The sequence below is a fragment of the Ipomoea nil genome, unplaced genomic scaffold (assembly GCF_001879475.1).
Source record: "Ipomoea nil cultivar Tokyo-kokei standard unplaced genomic scaffold, Asagao_1.1 scaffold0518, whole genome shotgun sequence".
NCBI classification, from domain to species: domain Eukaryota; kingdom Viridiplantae; phylum Streptophyta; class Magnoliopsida; order Solanales; family Convolvulaceae; genus Ipomoea; species Ipomoea nil.
This window is the reverse complement of record NW_017616946.1, coordinates 15632-28672: the sequence shown is the minus strand read 5'-3', so window position 1 is coordinate 28672 and position 13041 is coordinate 15632. Positions and strand designations below refer to the sequence as shown.

At 32.1% G+C, this 13041-nt stretch overlaps 4 non-coding genes across 4 annotated transcripts; all 4 read left to right on the top strand.

Moving 5' to 3' along the window:
- Window positions 1–3393: 3393 nt before the first annotated feature.
- On the top strand, window positions 3394–3475 carry TRNAS-GCU. The gene has a single exon. It is a non-coding gene; the product is annotated as a tRNA-Ser (tRNA).
- A 1606-nt stretch (window positions 3476–5081) lies between these two features.
- Window positions 5082–5163, top strand: TRNAS-GCU. The gene has a single exon. It is a non-coding gene; the product is annotated as a tRNA-Ser (tRNA).
- Window positions 5164–7625: 2462 nt separating this feature from the next.
- Window positions 7626–7707, top strand: TRNAS-GCU. The gene has a single exon. It is a non-coding gene; the product is annotated as a tRNA-Ser (tRNA).
- Window positions 7708–12435: 4728 nt separating this feature from the next.
- On the top strand, window positions 12436–12517 carry TRNAS-GCU. Its single transcript has one exon. It is a non-coding gene; the product is annotated as a tRNA-Ser (tRNA).
- Window positions 12518–13041: the final 524 nt, after the last annotated feature.

Here is a 13041-nt window from a genome sequence, read left to right as displayed (position 1 = left end):
TTAAGGCGTGTGCCAGCTTAGTACATGGTGTTTCCCACGAGAGTTTGAATCTCTCAGGCAACAATAGAAGTAAATTATTAATTATTTGTAACAATGCAATTTTCTTTGGTTAATACAAAAACTATTTTGAAATAATGAAATTCGTTTTAAACATTTAATTGTAGGATATGAACTCTTTAACCAAATAAATGATCTTGTGATCTTTTTAGCGGCATGAAGTACTCTCCTATATAGGAGGTCATGGGATTGAGCCCCATTTGGGAAATATTGATTCTTTGTGATTTAGTAGGTTGACGAAGTAGTTATAAACAAATATTACATTGCAACAGAGTAATTTGTAGAAAAAAAAACAAAAAAAAAATATGATCCGTTTCGATTTTTTTACCATAAAAGAACACACAAGTTTTTTTAGCCGAGTGGTTAGGGCGTGTGCCTGCTAAGTACATGTGTTTTCCCAACGATAGTCCAAATCTCTCAAGCAACGATAAAAGTAAATTTTAAATTATTTGAAAATGCAATTTTCTTTGGTTAATTCCAAAAAATAAAAAATAAAATCTTGTAACTATTTTAAAATATTGAAATTCGTTATAAACTTTTTATAGAAGTACATTAACTCTTAAACCAGTAAATGATCTTGTGCACTTTTTAGAGGCATGTAGTGGCTCTCCTAAATGGGACGTCATGAGTTTGAGAGTCTTTGTGATTCCGTAGGTTGAGAAAGTACTTAAAAACAAATATTACATTGTATCAAAGTAAGTTGTTGGAAAAAATCTCTTAAAAAGATACTAATCCATTTTTTTCATATACAATAAAATAACACACATGTTGCTTTGGCCGAGTGGTTAAGGCGTGTGCCTGCTAAGTACATGGGGTTTCCCCGCGCCAGTTTGAATATCTCACGCAACGATAGAAGTAAATTTTTTAATTATTTGAAACAATGCAATTTTCTTTGGTTAATACAAAAACTATTTTGAAATAACGAAATTCATTTTAAATTTTTAATTGTAGGATATGAACTCTTTAACCAGTAAATGATCTTGTGGTCTTCTTAGCGGCATGGAGTAGCTCTCCTATATAGGAGGTCATGGGATTGAGCCCCATTTGGGAAATAATGATTCTTTGTGATTTAGTAAGTTAAGGAAGTAGTTATAAACAAATATTACATTGAAACAGAGTAATTTGTAGAAAAAAAAAACTAAAAAAAAAATAATGATCCGTTTCGATTTTTCTGCCATAAAAGAACACACAAGTTTTTTTAGCCGAGTGGTTAGGGCGTGTGCCTGCTAAGTACATGCGTTTTCCCAACGATAGTCCAAATCTCTCAAGCAACGATAAAAGTAAATTTTAAATTATTTGAAAAATGCAATTTTCTTTGGTTAATTCCAAAAAATAAAAAATAAAATCTTGTAACTATTTTAAAATATTGAAGTTCGTTTTAAACTTTTGATTGAAGTACATTAACTCTTTAACCAATAAATGATCTTGTGGACTTTATAGTGGCATGTAGTGGCTCTCCTAAATAGGACGTCATGAGTTTGAGAGTCTTTGTGATTCAGTAGGTTGAGAAAGTACTTAAAAACAAATGTTACATTGTATCAAAGTAAGTTGTTGGAAAAAATCTCTAAAAAAGATAATAATCCATTTTATTCATATACAATACAAAAACACACATGTTGCTTTGGCCGAGTGGTTAAGGCGTGTGCCTGCTTAGTACATGGTGTTTCCCCGTGAGGGTTCGAATCTATCATGCGACGATAGAAGTAAAGTTTTAATTATTTGAAACAATGCAATTTTCTTTGGTTAATACAAAAACTATTTTGAAATAATGAAATTCGTTTTAAATTTTTAATTGTTGGATATGAACTCTTTAACCAGTAAATGATCTTGTGGTCTTTTTAGCGGCATGAAGTAGCTCTCCGATATAGGAGGTCATGGGATTGGGCCCCATTTGGGAAATATTGATTGTTTGTGATTTAGTAGGTTGAGGAAGTAGTTATAAACAAATATTTCAATGAAAAATAGTAATTTGTAGAAAAAAAAAAACTAAAAAAAAATAATGATCCGTTTCGATTTTTCTACCATAAAAGAACACACAAGTTTTTTTAGCCGAGTGGTTTGGGCGTGTGCCTGCAAAGTACATGCGTTTTCCCAACGAGAGTCCAAATCTCTCAAGCAACGATAAAAGTAAATTTTAAATTATTTGAAAAATGCAATTTTCTTTGGTTAATTCCAAAAAATAAAAAATAAAATCTTGTAACTATTTTAAAATATTGAAGTTCATTTTAAACTTTTTATTGAAGTACATTAACTCTTTAACCTGTAAATGATCTTGTGGACTTTATAGTGGCATGTAGTGGCTCTCCTAAATAGGACGTCATGAGTTTGAGAGTCTTTGTGATTCAGTAGGTTGAGAAAGTACTTAAAAACAAATATTACATTGTATCAAAATAAGTTGTTGGAAAAAATCTCTAAAAAAGATAATAATCCGTTTTATTCATATACAGTACAAAAACACACATTTTGCTTTTGCCGAGTGGTTAAGGCGTGTGCCTGCTTAGTACGTGGTGTTTCCCCGCGAGCGTTCGAATCTATCATGCGACGATAGAAGTAAATTTTTAATTATTTGAAACAATGCAATTTTCTTTGGTTAAACTATTTTGAAATAATGAAATTCGTTTTAAATTTTTAATTGTTGGATATGAACTCTTGAACCAGTAAATGATCTTGTGGTCTTTTTAGCGGCATGAAGTAGCTCTCCGATATAGGAGGTCATGGGATTGGGCCCCATTTGGGAAATATTGATTCTTTGTGATTTAGTAGGTTGAGGAAGTAGTTATAAACAAATATTACATTGAAAAATAGTAATTTGTTGAAAAAAAAAACTAAAAAAAAATAATGATCCGTTTCGATTTTTCTACCATAAAAGAACACACAAGTTTTTTTAGCCGAGTGGTTTGGGCGTGTGCCTGCTAAGTACATGCGTTTTCCCAACGAGAGTCCAAATCTCTCAAGCAACGATAAAAGTAAATTTTAAATTATTTGAAACAATGCAATTTTCTTTGGTTAATTCCAATATATATATATATATATATATATATATATATATATATATATATATATATATATTGTAACTATTTTAAAATATTGAAGTTCGTTTTAAACTTTTGATTGAAGTACATTAACTCTTTAACCAGTTAATGATCTTGTGGACTTTTTATTGGAATGAAGTGGCTCACCTAAATAGGACGTCATGAGTTTGAGAGTCTTTGTGATTCAGTAGGTTGAGAAAGTACTAAAAAACAAATATTACATTGTATCAAAGTATGTTATTGGAAAAAATCTCTTAAAAAGATAGTAATCCGTTTTTTGAATATACAATAAAATAACACACATGTTGCTTTGGCCGAGTGGTTAAGGCGTGTGCCTGCTAAGTGCATGGGGTTTCCCCGCGTGAGTTCGAATCTCTCAGGCAACGATAGAAGTAAATATTTTAATTATTTGAAACAATGAAATTTTCTTTGGTTAATACAAAAACTATTTTGAAATAATGAAATTCGTTTTAAATTTTTAATTGTAGGATATGAACTCTTTAACCAGTAAATGATCTTGTGGTCTTTTTAGCGGCATGAAGTAGCTCTCCGATATAGGAGGTCATGGGATTGAGCCCCATTTGGGAAATATTGATTCTTTGTGATTTAGTAGGTTGAGGAAGTAGTTATAAACAAATATTACATTGAAAAATAGTAATTTGTAGAAAAAAAAAACTAAAAAAAAATAATGATCCGTTTCGATTTTTCTACCATAAAAGAACACACAAGTTTTTTTAGCAGAGTGGTTTGGGCGTGTGCCTGCTAAGTACATGCGTTTTCCCAACGAGAGTCCAAATCTCTCAAGCAACGATAAAAGTAAATTTTAAATTATTTGAAAAATGCAATTTTCTTTGGTTAATTCCAAAAAATAAAAAATAAAATCTTGTAACTATTTTAAAATATTGAAGTTCGTTTTAAACTTTTTATTGAAGTACATTAACTCTTTAACCAGTAAATGATCTTGTGGACTTTATAGTGGCATGTAGTGGCTCTCCTAAATAGGACGTCATGAGTTTGAGAGTCTTTGTGATTTAGTAGGTTGAGAAAGTACTTAAAAACAAATATTACATTGTATCAAAATAAGTTGTTGGAAAAAATCTCTAAAAAAGATAATAATCCGTTTTATTCATATACAATACAAAAACACACATGTTGCTTTTGCCGAGTGGTTAAGGCGTGTGCCTGCTTAGTACATGGTGTTTCCCCGCGAGCGTTCGAATCTATCATGCGACGATAGAAGTAAATTTTTAATTATTTGAAACAATGCAATTTTCTTTGGTTAAACTATTTTGACATAATGAAATTCGTTTTAAATTTTTAATTGTTGGATATAAACTCTTTAACCAGTAAATGATCTTGTGGTCTTTTTAGCGGCATGAAGTAGCTCTCCGATATAGGAGGTCATGGGATTGGGCCCCATTTGGGAAATATTGATTCTTTGTGATTTAGTTGGTTGAGGAAGTAGTTATAAACAAATATTACATTGAAAAATAGTAATTTGTTGAAAAAAAAACAAAAAAAAAATAATGATCCGTTTCGATTTTTCTACCATAAAAGAACACACAAGTTTTTTTAGCCGAGTGGTTTGGGCGTGTGCCTGCTAAGTACATGCGTTTTCCCAACGAGAGTCCAAATCTCTCAAGCAACGATAAAAGTAAATTTTAAATTATTTGAAACAATGCAATTTTCTTTGGTTAATTCCAAAAAAAAAATATATATATATATTGTAACTATTTTAAAATATTGAAGTTCGTTTTAAACTTTTGATTGAAGTACATTAACTCTTTAACCAGTTAATGATCTTGTGGACTTTTTATTGGAATGAAGTGGCTCACCTAAATAGGACGTCATGAGTTTGAGAGTCTTTGTGATTCAGTAGGTTGAGAAAGTACTAAAAAACAAATATTACATTGTATCAAAGTAAGTTATTGGAAAAAATCTCTTAAAAAGATAGTAATCCGTTTTTTGAATATACAATAAAATAACACACATGTTGCTTTGGCCGAGTGGTTAAGGCGTGTGCCTGCTAAGTGCATGGGGTTTCCCCGCGAGAGTTCGAATCTCTCAGGCAACGATAGAAGTAAATATTTTAATTATTTGAAACAATGCAATTTTCTTTGGTTAATACAAAAACTATTTTGAAATAACGAAATTCGTTTTAAATTTTTAATTGTAGGATATGAACTCTTTAACCAGTAAATGATCTTGTGGTCTTTTTAGCGGCATGAAGTAGCTCTCCTATATAGGAGGTCATGGGATTGAGCCCCATTTGGGAAATATTAATTATTTGTGATTTAGTAAGTTGAGGAAGTAGTTATAAACAAATATTACATTGAAACAGAGTAATTTGTAGAAAAAAAAAAACTAAAAAAAAATAATGATCTGTTTCGATTTTTCTACCATAAAAGAACACACAAGTTTTTTTAGCCGAGTGGTTAGGGCGTGTGCCTGCTAAGTTCATGCGTTTTCCTAACGATAGTCCAAATCTCTCAAGCAACGATAAAAGTAAATTTTAAATTATTTGAAAAATGCAATTTTCTTTGGTTAATTCCAAAAAATAAAAAATAAAATCTTGTAACTATTTTAAAATATAGAAGTTCGTTTTAAACTTTTTATTGAAGTACATTAACTCTTTAACCAGTAAATGATCTTGTGGACTTTATAGTGGCATGTAGTGGCTCTCCTAAATAGGACGTCATGAGTATGAGAGTCTTTGTGATTCAGTAGGTTGAGAAAGTACTTAAAAACAAATATTACATTGTATCAAAGTAAGTTGTTGGAAAAAATCTCTAAAAAAGATAATAATCCGTTTTATTCATATACAATACAAAAACACACATGTTGCTTTGGCCGAGTGGTTAAGGCGTGTGCCTGCTTAGTACATGGTGTTTCCCCGCGAGCGTTTGAATCTATCATGCGACGATAGAAGTAAATTTTTAATTATTTGAAACAATGCAATTTTCTTTGGTTAATACAAAAACTATTTTGAAATATTGAAATTCGTTTTAAATTTTTAATTGTTGGATATGAACTCTTTAACCAGTAAATGATCTTGTGGTCTTTTTAGCGGCATGAAGTAGCTCTCCGATATAGGAGGTCATGGGATTGGGCCCCATTTGTGAAATATTGATTCTTTGTGATTTAGTAGGTTGAGGAAGTAGTTATAAACAAATATTACATTGAAAAATAGTAATTTGTAGAAGAAAAAAAAAACTAAAAAAAAATAATGATCCGTTTCGATTTTTCTACCATAAAAGAACACACAAGTTTTTTTAGCCGAGTGGTTTGGGCGTGTGCCTGCTAAGTACATGCGTTTTCCCAACGAGAGTCCAAATCTCTCAAGCAACGATAAAAGTAAATTTTAAATTATTTGAAAAATGCAATTTTCTTTGGTTAATTCCAAAAAATAAAAAATAAAATATTGTAACTATTTTAAAATATTGAAGTTCGTTTTAAACTTTTTATTGAAGTACATTAACTGTTTAACCAGTAAATGATCTTGTGGACTTTATAGTGGCATTTAGTGGCTCTCCTAAATAGGACGTCATGAGTTTGAGAGTCTTTGTGATTCAGTAGGTTGAGAAAGTACTTAAAAACAAATATTACATTGTATCAAAGTAAGTTGTTGGAAAAAATCTCTAAAAAAGATAATAATCCGTTTTATTCATATACAATACAAATACACACATGTTGCTTTGGCCGAGTGGTTAAGGCGTGTGCCTGCTTAGTACATGGTGTTTCCCTGCGAGCGTTCGAATCTATCATGCGACGATAGAAGTAAATTTTTAATTATTTGAAACAATGCAATTTTCTTTGGTTAATACAAAAACTATTTTGAAATAACGAAATTCGTTTTAAATTTTTAATTGTTGGATATGAACTCTTTAACCAGTAAATGATCTTGTGGTCTTTTTAGCGGCATGAAGTAGCTCTCCGATATAGGAGGTCATGGGATTGGGCCCCATTTGGGAAATATTGATTCTTTGTGATTTAGTGGGTTGAGGAAGTAGTTATAAACAAATATTACATTGAAAAATAGTAATTTGTAGAAAAAAAAAACTAAAAAAAAATAATGATCCGTTTCGATTTTTCTACCATAAAAGAACACACAAGTTTTTTTAGCCGAGTGGTTTGGGCGTGTGCCTGTTAAGTACATGCGTTTTCCGAACGAGAGTCCAAATCTCTCAAGCAACGATAAAAGTAAATTTTAAATTATTTGAAACAATGCAATTTTCTTTGGTTAATTCCAAAAAAAATATATATATATATTGTAACTATTTTAAAATATTAAAGTTCGTTTTAAACTTTTGATTGAAGTACATTAACTCTTTAACCAGTTAATGATCTTGTGGACTTTTTATTGGAATGAAGTGGCTCACCTAAATAGGACGTCATGAGTTTGAGAGTCTTTGTGATTCAGTAGGTTGAGAAAGTACTAAAAAACAAATATTACATTGTATCAAAGTATGTTATTGGAAAAAATCTCTTAAAAAGATAGTAATCCGTTTTTTGCATATACAATAAAATAACACACATGTTGCTTTGGCCGAGTGGTTAAGGCGTGTGCCTGCTAAGTACATGGGGTTTCGTCGCGAGAGTTCGAATATCTCAGGCAACGATAGAAGTAAATATTTTAAGGGAAAATTGTAAAAAATGCCCCTCTATAATATGTCAATTATCAATGTCACCCCTGAATTATGAGTGGTGTAAATGTTGCCCCTCAATTATCAAAACAAACAGTGCAAATATAGCCCCTCCCGTAACGGACATGTCGTTCCCCGTTAGTACGCGAGAAAGGAACTTGTTTCTGATTTACCTGTTGTGAATGTCCCTGATCGTATCTGTGAGATTTGTGTGATTGGGAAGAAGCATAGATCGTATCTGTGAGATTTGTGTGATTGGGAAGAAGCATAGAGATCCCTTTCCCGTGGGCAAGTCAAGGAGAGATACAAAACAGTTGGAGATTGTTCACTCAGGCCTGTGTTCGTTGGAGATTCCTTCACATGGAGGTTGTAAGTACTTTATTACTTTCGTTGATGATTTCAGTAGAAAAACATGGGTTTACTTTCTGAAGCAAAAGTCTGAAGCATGTGATGTTTTCAAACAATTTAAGGCTTTTGTTGAAAAGCAGAGTGGTTATGAGATTAAAATCTTGAGAACTGATAGAGGTACAGAATATATTGCCTGTGATGATTTTATGAAAAAGAAGGGTATTCAACATCAGATGACAGCTAGATACACTCCACAACAAAACGGAGTGGCTGAGAGGAAGAATAGGTCTATCATGGATATGGTAAGGTGCATGTTGAAATCCTAGGATCTGCCTAAGCCTTTTTGGGCAGAAGCTGTTGCTTGTGCTGTCTATGTGTTGAATAGGTGTCCAACTAAAAGTGTCCATGATAAGACACCCGAAGAAGCTTGGAGTGGGAGAAAACCCTCTATCAAATATCTCAAGGTTTTTGGATGTTTGGCATATGCACATGTGCCAGATCCATTGAGAAAGAAGTTGGATGATAAAGGTGAGAAATGCATATTCATTGGTCATAGTGACGCTTCAAAGGCTTATAAACTATACAATCCTGAAACTAAAAAGGTTGTTTTAAGTCGTGATGTCACTTTTGATTAATATGGTGCTTGGGATTGGTTAGCTAAAGATGAAAGTTCAGTTGTTATTCCTGCTGTTTAAAATATTGTTGAAGGGCAACCGATTCCAGATAATGTCCAGTCTCCTTCACAGCCCGAGTCGTCAGTTCGACGATCACAACGCGAGCGCCACTTACTAGCTCACTTGCAGGATTATGTTTTGGGTCAATATAATGATATGTCGGATGAAGATATTGTTCAATTTGCTCTTTTTGCAGATTGTGACCCTTTATCCTTTGAGGAGGCTGGTACAAAAACTCATTGGCTTAAGGCGATGGGTGAAGAGATTCGTGTCATTGAAAAGAATGGTACCCGGGAATTAACAGAATTACCTCCTGAAAAGAAGTCAATTGGAGTCAAGTGGCTTTACAGAACGAAATACAAGTCAGTATATCCAACTTGAAGACGGAGACATTTCTTAAATTGAAGAAGGAGATATTGGGATGACCAATATATCCAACTTGGTTTAAAGGAGGCAATATTATAATAATAATAATAATAATAATAATAATAATAATATTATTATTATTATTATTATTATTATTATTAGTAATGGTTAAACCAAGTATTAAATTAGTTTGTTATGAATAATGCATGGATGCAGTAGGTGGGTTATGCATGGTATCACTACATAGATTGTGGCCTTAATTGTAGCTTTACATGGAGCATTACTCCTAATCTTTAGCTTTATTAGTGGTTATCTTTTAGTATAAATAGGTTAGTATTGTTCATTCATTAATCATCATTTCAAAGAGTTATTTTTCCTCTCTCTCTCTCTCTTCTCAATATATAAATATAATATATAAATATATTATATTTAATATATATTATAGATATATTATATTATATTTAATATATATTATATTAAATATATTATATTTAATATATCTAACACGATTTTGGGTATTAACTCAGATAAAAATAGTCTTTGTATCCATGTCATACAGAAGATATCCTTTGACATCTGCTGACATGCCTATAAACACACATTTCCTTCCTCTTGGGGCCATCTTATGCCTTGCATGTGGTAGAGTAGTTGCGTAGCAAAGACATCCAAGGACTCTCAAATTGTTTATATTAGGGTCTTTACCATACAACCTTCGATAGGGACTTGAGCAATTTATGACTGGTGAAGGAATTCGGTTTGTAAGGAACACCGCATGCATAACACACTGTCCCCAGAATTCTAGGGAAGATGTGCTTGAAATATGAGAGCTTAGGTAACATTCAAGATGTGTTGATGCTTCCGTTCAACTATGGCATTCTGTTGAGGCGTGTTGATACAAGACCACTGGTGAACAATACCTTTCTCAGCAAAAAAATCATCCATCTTGAACTCATTGCCATTATCACTTCGGATGGTTTCGATCATGGTCCCAAATTGAGTAAGAACAAAATTATCAAATTTCTTTATGAAGGGTCTTTTTTCGGACTTGTTCTTCATCATATGCAGCCTGGTGAATCTGGAATGATCATCTACTACCGTTAGAAAGTAGCGTTCCCCTTTCAAGGAGCATACTCGAAAGGGCCCCCAAATATCTGTGTGTATAAGCTCAAAACAAGAATCCGAGATAGTAGTACTTGATGGGAAGGGGGAACGCTTCTGTTTGGCAATATGGCACACATCACAAGCAACATGTTTAGCAACAGAAACATCAATATTATTGAACAAATGAAGTTTATTTATTGGAAAATGGCCTAGTCTTTGATGCCAAATTTCAGAACTAGTACATTGCATTGCATAACTTCTAGTTTTCAGCCTTGGTGTATCAATCACCAGATATAGCCCATGTTCCTGCTTAGCTAAACCAATTGTCAGCCCATCCTTCTGGATCACACACTGCTCATGCATGAAAATCAACTTATAAGCAATGTCTTGAGCTAATTTGCTCACTGAAATTATATTAAACTTAAAAGAAGGAATATGCAGTGCCTCTTTTAGCCATATGCCACTATTAAGCTCAATATTGCCAATTTGAGTGATAGCAATGCACTGTCAATTAGGTAAGTTTACCTCAGTCCCACAAGCCACACGATAGTCTACAAGATGATCCAGGGAGCAGACTATGTGGTTCGTTGCCCCCGAATCAAGAATCCAACTATTTGAACACAAAGATATATAATTAATGTGAGTTGTAGGAGACTTGCTGTGACAACCCAAAATTTAATTTTCTAAATTCGGTTTTAAGAAATCTAATTATTTGAAACAATGCAATTTCCATTGGTTAATACAAAAATTATTTTGATGTTTGTTTTAAACTTTTAATTGTAGGATATGAACTCTTTAACCATTAAATGATGTTGTGGGTTTTTTGGGGCATGAAGTAGCTCTCCTATATAGGAGGTCATGGGATTGAACCCCATTTGGGAAATAGAAAAAAAAATAATGATCCGTTTTGATTTTTCTACTATAAAAGAACACAAAAGTTGATTTAGCCGAGTGGTTAGGGCGTGTGCCAGCTAAGTACATGCGTTTTCCCAACGAGAGTCCAAATCTCTCAAGCAACAATAAAAGTAAATTTTAAATTATTTGAAACAATGCAATTTTCTTTGGTTAATTCCAAAAAATAAAAAAATAAAATCTTGTAAATATTTTAAAATATTGAGGTTCGTTTTAAACTTTTTATTGAAGTACATTAACTCTTTAACCAGTAAATGATCTTGTGGAGTTTTTAGTGGCATGAAGTGGCTCTCCTAAATAGGACGTCATGAGTTTAAGAGTCTTTGTGATTCAGTAGGTTGAGAAAGTACTTAAAAACAAATATTACATTGTATCAAAGTAAGTTGTTGGAAAAAATCACTAAAAAAGATAATAATCCATTTTTTTCATATACAATACAAAAACACACAAGTTGGTTTGGCCGAGTGGTTCAGGCGTGTGCCTGTTTAGTACATGGTGTTACCTCGCGAGAGTTCAAATCTCTCAGGAAACGATAGAAGTAGATTTTTAATTATTTGAAACAATGCAATTTTCTTTGGTTCATACAAAAATTATTTTGAAATAATGAAATTCGTTTTAAACTTTTAATTGTAGGATATGAACTCTTTAACCAGTAAATGATCTTGTGGTCTTTTTAGCGGCATGAAGTAGCTCTCCTATATAGGAGGTCATGGGATTGAGCCCAATTTGGGAAATATTGATTCTTTGCGATTTAGTAGGTTGATGAAGTAGTTATAAAAAAAATATTACATTGTAACAGAGTAATTTGTAGGTAAAAAAAACTAAAATGAAAAAATAATCCGTTTCGATTTTTCTACCATAAAAGAACACACAAGTTGTTTTACCCGAGTGGTTAGGGTGTGTGCCTGCTAAGTACATGCGTTTTCCCAACGAGAGTCCAAATCTCTCAAGCAACGATAAAAGTAAATTTTAAATTATTTGAAACAATGCAATTTTCTTTGGTTAATTCCAAAAAAAAAAAATAAAAAAAAATATTGTAACTATTTTAAAATATTGAAGTTCGTTTTAAACTTTTGATTGAAGTACATTAACTCTTTAACCAGTTAATGATATTGTGGACTTTTTAGTGGCATGAAGTGGCTCTCCTAAATAGGACGTCATGAGTTTGAGAGTCTTTGTGATTCAGTAGGTTGAGAAAGTACTTAAAAACAAATATTACATTGTATCAAAGTAAGTTGTAGGAAAAAATCTCTTAAAAAGATAGTAATCCGTTTTTTTCATATACAATAAAATAACACACATGTTTCTTTGGCCGAGTGGTTAAGGCGTGTGCCTGCTAAGTACATGGGGTTTCCCCGCGAGAGTTTGAATCTCTCAGGAAACGATAGAAGTAAATTTTTTAATTATTTGAAACACTGCAATTTTCTTTGGTTAATACAAAAACTATTTTGAAATAATGAAATTCGTTTTAAATTTTTAATTGTAGGATATGAACTTTTTAACCAGTAAATGATCTTGTGGTCTTTTTAGCGGCATGAAGTAGTTCTCCTATATAGGAGGTCATGGGATTGAGCCCCATTTGGGAAATATTGATTCTTTGTGATTTAGTAGGTTGAGTAAGTAGTTATAAACAAATATTACATTGAAACAGAGTAATTTGTAGAAAAAAAAAACTAAAAAAAAAAATAATGATCCGTTTCGATTTTTCTACCATAAAAGAACACACAAGTTTTTTTAGCCGAGTGGTTAGGGCGTGTGCCTGTTAAGTACATGCGTTTTCCCAACGGTAGTCCAAATCTCTCAAGCAACGATAAAAGTAAATTTTAAATTATTTGAAAAGTGCAATTTTCTTTGGTTAATTCCAAAAAATAAAAAATAAAATCTTGTAAATATTTTAAAATATTGAAG